The sequence below is a fragment of the Sciurus carolinensis genome, chromosome 9, assembly GCF_902686445.1.
Source record: "Sciurus carolinensis chromosome 9, mSciCar1.2, whole genome shotgun sequence".
Classification (NCBI taxonomy): domain Eukaryota; kingdom Metazoa; phylum Chordata; class Mammalia; order Rodentia; family Sciuridae; genus Sciurus; species Sciurus carolinensis.
Window position 1 is genome coordinate 18,579,137 of NC_062221.1, and position 7,696 is coordinate 18,586,832.

The following is a 7,696-nucleotide window of genomic DNA, read 5'->3' on the forward strand; positions in this document are numbered from 1 at the left end:
GCTATCTCCCCAGCCCCATACACTACTCTTTTTAAATAATTGGTTCTTTCTAGTCATATAGGACAGTGTAATTCATTTTGACATAATTATACAGGCATGGAATATGTCTTGTTCTAATTCAGTCCCCCGTACCCTCTAGTCCCCCTTTCCTCCCTCCACCCCCTGCTACCTTCCCTCTATTGATCTTTCTGCCATTTATCCATAGTTATTTTTTAAAATTAATTTCTTGTGGCTGTACATGATGGTGAGATTCACTGTGGTGTATTCATATTATGTACAGTTGTGAAAAGTTATGTTAGATTCATTCCACAGTGAACCTAAAACTGTTCTGTAAAAGCAAAGTCTTTTAAAAATAATTGGACCCCGAACCAGCAGAGGCAGCCCAGCAGCTGCAACCTGCGCCCTGTCCCGCCCGCCGGGGTCTCTCTCCCCTTCCTCCTCCTCCTCCTCCTCCTCCTCCACCTCCTTCCTCTCCCGCCGCCCCTATTGTTCCGCCCCGGGCCTCTCGCCCTTCCCCTTCGCGCCTGCTCCCCTTTCCCCTCAGTGCTATCGCCTGCAGTTTTTGGCTTTCACCCCCACCAGTGACCAAAGACGTGACCACTCAAAATCCAGCTCCCCATAACACTACTCGACACGGATTCCAGTGATTGAAGGTAGATTAAATGTCCCTCCCACCATTCGGCTACTTACGCATGGAAAGGAAGTTGGCAGTATCCTCAGAGAGAAAGGAGAATCAGTTAGGATGCGCGGGGAGGGTGGTGCCCCTGTCAACATCTCAGAGGGAATTGTCTTGAGAGAATGATCACTTTGGCTGAACCCACTAATGCCATCTTTGCTATGATCATTGACAAACTAGAAGAGGACATCAGCTGCTCTGTGACCAATAGCACAGCTGCCAGTAGACCCCCCCCCCCTCACTCTAAGGCTGGTGGTCCCTGCTAGTCAGTGTGGCTCTGTCACTGGAAAAGGTTAGGGTTAGAGTTAGGAAATATGAGGGAGTACAGGGGCTCAAGTCCAGGTGGCAGGGAATATGCTCCCCAATTCAACTGAGCGGGCCATCACTATTGCTGGCATTCCGCAATCTGTCATTGAGTGTGTCACACAGATCTGTGTGGTCCTGTTGGAGTCCCCCGCAAAGGGCGTGACCATCCTGAACCGGCCCAAGCCGCCAAGTTCTCCTGTCTTCTTTGCAGGTGGTCATGACAGGTTCAGCACAGGCAGCGACAGTGCGAGCTTTCCCCACACCACCCCGTCCATGTGTCTCGACCCTGACCTGGAGGGACAACCTCTAGAGGCCTTACCATTCAAGGACTGTATGCCATTCCACCACCAGATTTGACCAAGCTGCGCCATTTGGCAACCAAGTCTCATTTTCCTATGACGCATGGCAACACCAGATTCAATGGTATTGGATCCAGCTCTCCAGAGGTGAAAGGATATTGGGGTTTGGATGCATCTGCTCAGACTACTTCTCATGAGCTCACCATTCCAAACGACTTGATTGGCTGCATAATCGGGCGTCAAGGCGCCAAAATCAATGATACCCGTCAGATGTCTGGGGTGCAGATCAAAATTGCCATCCCAGTAGAAGGATCTACTGATGGGCAGGTTAACATCACTGGATCTGTTGCTAGTGTTGGCCTGGCTCAGTATCAAATCAACGTCCGGCTTTCCTCGGAGACGGTGGCACGGAGAGCAGCTAGCAGTGCAGATTCACCCATAGTCCCTTTGGGCGGTTCACCACCACCCATGATCCATCTGTGTAGTCTCTGAACAGTCAGCAATTCCAGGTGTAAATAGTTTGTAAATATTCAGTTTCTACACTCTCTATGGTCCACTCGTGATATTTTAATTCCTTTCTCTGTTCAACTGTTAATGCTGAGATCCATATTTAGTTTCATAAGCTTCTCCCCCCCTTTTTTTGCTCATGAATTTTTCTGTTTGTCGTGGAAATGTAAGACTGGACTCTTAATACATTTCAGTTTAGTTCTGTAATGTCAGGAATTTTTTTAAAAAATTAAAAGATGAACTGGAGCTTTATCTTTGTGAGTAGAAACAATGTACAGTGATTCATGTGGGTTTAAAACAAATAAAAATAAATAAAAACAATTGGAGACCTTTACTTATCCTGTTTTCTTGTGTTTAATATATGATTTACGTGTTAAAGCAAAAATTGATGAAAGTAGGGTTGTAGGTTATGTAGACTGTAAAATGTATAGATACTCTTGCACAAAGGATGGGGAAGATCTGGAAGCGACTGTGATAAGGTTCTTATACAATACACAAACTGAAGGGGAGGTGTGGGCAATTAATGATACAATTTATAAACCCCAGAACAGCCTCTAAAAATTATTATTATATCTAATAAGCCAGTAGTGAGGGGAGAGGAACATAATACTGAAAATGTTCATTTAATTCAACAGAAAGCAGGAAAGGGGGAGAAATGTAGAAAAGAAGAGCCAGAACAAAAGGAAAGTAAATATCAGTCATAACTCAAACCAAATGATATTGAAAACTATATTAACTACAAATGATTCAAACACTTAAAACACAAGGGTTGCTGAATTGGATTTTAAAGAAAGCAAAATCCATATATTTGCTGTCTATAGGAAACCTACTTTAAATGTAATGATACAGATAGGTTAACAGTGAAAGGTTAGGAAACTATACTATGCAACAATGGAGCTTTTCCACTATCCAAGTAGATTTCAAACAAAAACTGAGATAAAGAGCACCATCTCATAATAATACAGGGTTCAAAACTCTATGAAACTATGTAATGATTCTACATGTGTATATACATAATAACTTCAAAATACATAAAGCAAAAACTGACAGAAAAATGTAGACAAATTGACAAACCATGATTAAAGTTTGATGTTTCCAATATCAGTAATTGATCAAACAAGTAGAGAGAAAATAAATAAGTATATAGAAGACTCAAATAACACTAACAGTTACCTCAATCCAATGAACATTCATAAACACTTGACAGCAGCAGAATACACATTCCTCATCAGTTAGCATTGAACATACAACAGGATAGATCATACGCTGGGTTTTAATACTACTCTCAGTGAAATAAAAAGAAATTCAAATCATATATAATAAATTCTCTTACAGAAAAGAAATGAGAAACCAGTAGCATAAAGCTAATTGGTTGGTTCTATGGTGTCAGTGGAATCAGGGTGGTCACTAGACATCCCTTCCCAGCTCCTCCAAGGTACTGTAACGAGGTGACTCCCACTCTGTCAGTGTCAACGGCAGGCACTTGGGGTGAAGCACTGAAGCACTCCACCTCACAGCCAGGGTCATGAGAGTGGCAGCCTTTGAGAATGAAATTGTATCCCCTGAGCAGTAGCGAGGCGCTGCTCTCTCCCCTTTGGTTTCACATGAAGGTAATGGGGTAGCTCCACTTCCAATCCCACCTAGCAGTAAGCTAGTAGGAAGTATCTCTGTTCTCCCACTGGTGTGGAGTCACAAGAGGCCTGTAAAAACAGAAGATTTACATAATACTCGGTATTTTAACATAATACCCAAACTATCTATGATGCAATAAAAAAAATCACTTGTCACACCAAGAACCAGGAAAATCTCACCTTGACTGAGAAAGGACAGTTGACAGAAGGTGACACCAATATGGCACAGATGTTGAAATTGTTTGATGAATGTTTTAAGGAGCTATCATAAAAATACTTCAGTGAGCAATTCCAAAAACACTGGAAATACTTGAAAATCAAGAAAGTATCAACAAATAAATACAAAGTATGAAAAAAAAGCACATGGAAATCTTAGAACTTAAAAATGAAATAACAAATAAAATCCAATGGATGAATACCCATTCAATGCATCTTTGGAAAAAGAAAGAAATTGCATATACCATAAACTGAGCAAATCTCAAGTAAAATAAGCCCAAAGAACCCCAAATTCACTGTAGATCATGAGCAAACTTTGAAAAGTTAAGGACAAATAAGACATCTTTAAAATTTTTTTTATCTGCCTGTTTTATTTATTTTTATTTTTTAGGACCTTTTTAATTTTTAAAATTTTATTTGTTCTCTTTAGATATCCATGACAGTAGAGTATATTTTGACATATTTATACAAACATGGAGTATATCTTATTCTAATTAGGACTCACTCCAGTCTTGTGGTTGTACACCATGTGAGAATCATTGTGGTGTATTCAAGAGAAGCTCCATCTTAGCTAATTGGGAAAAAGAATTAATTTCAAAATTTTCCTCTGATGCCGTGGGAGTCAGAAGGAGCTGGCAAAACCTATCAAGTGTCAAAAGAAAGGAAAACTCTGTCAGTGTTGAATTCCGTATATGTGGAAATTATCCTTCAGGAATGATTAGGAAACAAATACATTGCCAAATAAGGAAAATGGAGAGGATTAGTTGGCAAGGCAAGGATGTAGGCTCTCTCTATTCTCATCCAGCAGTGCTGGGGGACTTTGTGATAAGCAAGAACAGGAGATAGGTCCAACTGCAAGAAAAAAAAAAAAAACTGCCTCTTTCTGAGATATGATAATCTATGTAGAAGATTCCAAGTAGTTAAAAAAACTCTACTATAACCTACAGGTAGGTCCCTCAAATCTTCAGAATACCTAATATATATAACAATAATAATTGCATTTCCATATTCTACATATAAACATGTGGAAACCAAAATTTAAAATACAACATCATTAACAGTGGCTAAAAGAGAAAGAGCAAGAGACACTTAAATATAAACTCAGTAAAACATGTATAGGACTTGTATGCTGAAAACTATACAATGCTGATGAAATAAGTCACGGAAGTGCTAAATGAAGGGAGAGACATACTGTATTCATGAATTGAAAGACTCAATGTAATAAAGATGTCCATTCTACCCAAATTGATGGAGGGATTTGACATAATTATTACCTAAGTTCCAGCAAGAGTTTTTTTTGTAGGTAGATACTATATTGTTCTAAAATTTATGGGAAGACAAAGAAGCTAGAAGAGCTAAGAAGAATAAAGTAGTAGGAATAATTCTACTAGTTTTTAAGACACCGTAGCTACACTAATCAAGACTGTGCAATATTGGTGGAGGAACTGACACACAGCTCAAAGGAACAGAAGACACAACCTGGGTGTGGACCCACACAAGTACCGCCAGCTGAGCTCCCAAAGACGGGAAGGAATTCATCAGGGGGATAAAAGTCTCTCAACTAATGGTGCTGGCGTGATTGGGAGAAAACAGAAAACTTAATGCTTTGTAGAAATATTATCTCAAACTGGACCATAGGTGTCAATGTAAAACAAAAGATTATGCTTTTAGAGGAAAAACTGGGAAAAACTCTTGGGGCATAGAACTGGAAGAGTTCTTAGATGTGATATAAAAAGTATAGTCCATGCCTTTCTTCCATGGAACCCAAGAAACAACAGAAAAATGTTGGCAAGTTCTTTAGTCCTTGATTGTCTTTTTAAAAAATTTAAAGGGGAGGAGATAGGAAAGAATAGGGTTACTTATATTAGGTAGAGGGGAGAGGAGGCAGGGGAAGGATAGTAGAGTGAAACAGACATTATTACCTCATGTGCATATATGACTGCATGACCGATGTGATCCTACAATGTGTATAATCAGAAAAATGAGAGGTTACACTCCATTTATGTATGATCTATCAAAATGTATACATGCATTCTACTATCAGGTACAACTAATTAGAACAAATAAAAAAAATCACAAAAGGGTTAGAAGTTAACAAGATGATTTAAAATTTATATGTTAACATTCAAGGTCAAGTATAGTCAAAACATTTGGGGCAGAGAACCCCACTACTTTCAAAGTAGGAAGACTGATACTACCAAATATGACTTGTGATAAAACTATAGCCATCAAGCAGGGTGGTACAATAGTCAAATAAATAGTGGCATCTATAATGAACTCCAGAAATATATATGTAGGAATACTTGATTTACAATAAAAGTGGCACTGTTAAAATAAATAAATAAATAAAACTAGAAATTTTTAAAAAATAAATTTTCATGAAAGTAGAAGAGAGACCAGTAGACTGGAGAAAAGGGGTCAGGCAATGAGAAGGGGAGGGAAAGGGAGAGCACAGGGGAATAAAATAGGCCAAATCATGCATGTGCAGATATGAATATATCTCAATGAACCCTATTATTTTGTAAAATTATAATGCACTGATTTTAAAATGCAAAAATACCATTAATAAATTCTTTGAAATGAAAAAAAAACACAGTCCACAAAAGAAAAAAAGTTGGATTTCATCAAAATTAAAATGAAAAATTTTAACTTGAAAAATTAAAAACTCTTCATCTGATAAAAGCCTTGTGATGAGAATGAAAAGACAAGTTATAGACTGGGAGAGATCCTGTGCCAACCAAGTCTGACAGGGGACTTGTTTCTAGATCATACAAAGAACCCTCAAAATTTAATAGTTAAAAAAAAACCCAGAGCATTCAATGGGAATTCTGGGAGAAAACATGAACATATATTTTACAGAAGAGTATATACAAATGTCAAATAAGCACATGAAAATATGCTCAACACCATTAGGCCTAAGGAAAATGCAAATTAGGATTACAGTGAGCTATCAGGACACACCTGTTGGGACAGCTGAAATTAAAAAACAACTACAATTCGAGTCCTGGTGAGGGTGTAGGGAAACTGGATTTCCCGGATAGTAATAGTGAGATTAAAACAGACAGCATCCTGGAAAAGAGTTTGGTGGTTTCTTAAAATTAAACACACTCTTACCATCTAACCCAGCAATAGTACTTAGTCATTTACCCCAGGGAAAAGGAAACTTATGTCCACAACAAAACCTGTGTGCATATGAAGCTCTATTTGTATTAGCCTCAAGCTGAAAAGAACCAAAACGCTATTTAGTAAATGGGTGGTTAATCAATTCGTGTCATATCCAAACCATAGAAAACTATTTAGCAGTAAAAACAACAACAAAAAATGACACATGCAATAAATTGGATGAGTGGAAAAGCCAATATCCAAAGGTCATATACTGTATGCTTCCATTTATATAACATTCTTAAATGACAATGGTGTAAGACATGAGGGACAGATTAGTGGTTACTAGGGATTAGGGGTGGAGGGTGGAGTGGGAGCGGGGAAAGGATGCCTTGGACTATAAAGGGGTCATGTGAGGGGGAGTTTTCATCCACACACCTGATAAAATCGTATAAATCTAAACACACATTGTACTGTGGTCCATTTTCTGGTTTTGATATTATACTATACTTGTGTACTATAGGCACACAAGATAAAAACATCAGGGAAACAGAAAAAAAGGCTACAAGAGACCTCTGTGTAACATTTCTATAAATATCAAAAAAATCTGGGGCTGGGGAGATAGCTCAGTTGGTAAAGTGCTTGCCTTGCAAGCACAAGGCCCTGGGTTCGATCCCCAGCACCAAAAAAAAAAAAAAAAAAAAAAAAAAAAAAAAAAAAAAAAAAATCTATCATTTTAAATCAAGAAGTTAAAAAGTAAATAATCCAAAAAATATAATAATCTGCGGGAGTATCCAAGAAAGATAGATGCAAAAAAGCTTTGGTGACTTCAGTTTCAGAAGATGAGCCATTTTTAGAAATTGAGGGAGCTTCCAGACCTGGGGCCGAGTACCTGATCTGAATGTGGGCAGGTGGAGGAGCTGGCCTGTCATGGAGCTGGGGACTTGGAATGGCCAAAG

At 38.5% G+C, this 7,696-nt stretch overlaps 1 pseudogene; it reads left to right on the plus strand.

Moving 5' to 3' along the window:
* Nucleotides 1-603: 603 nt before the first annotated feature.
* LOC124992865 (poly(rC)-binding protein 2-like) lies at nucleotides 604-7,140 on the plus strand (annotated as a pseudogene).
* The last annotated feature ends 556 nt before the right edge of the window (nucleotides 7,141-7,696 follow it).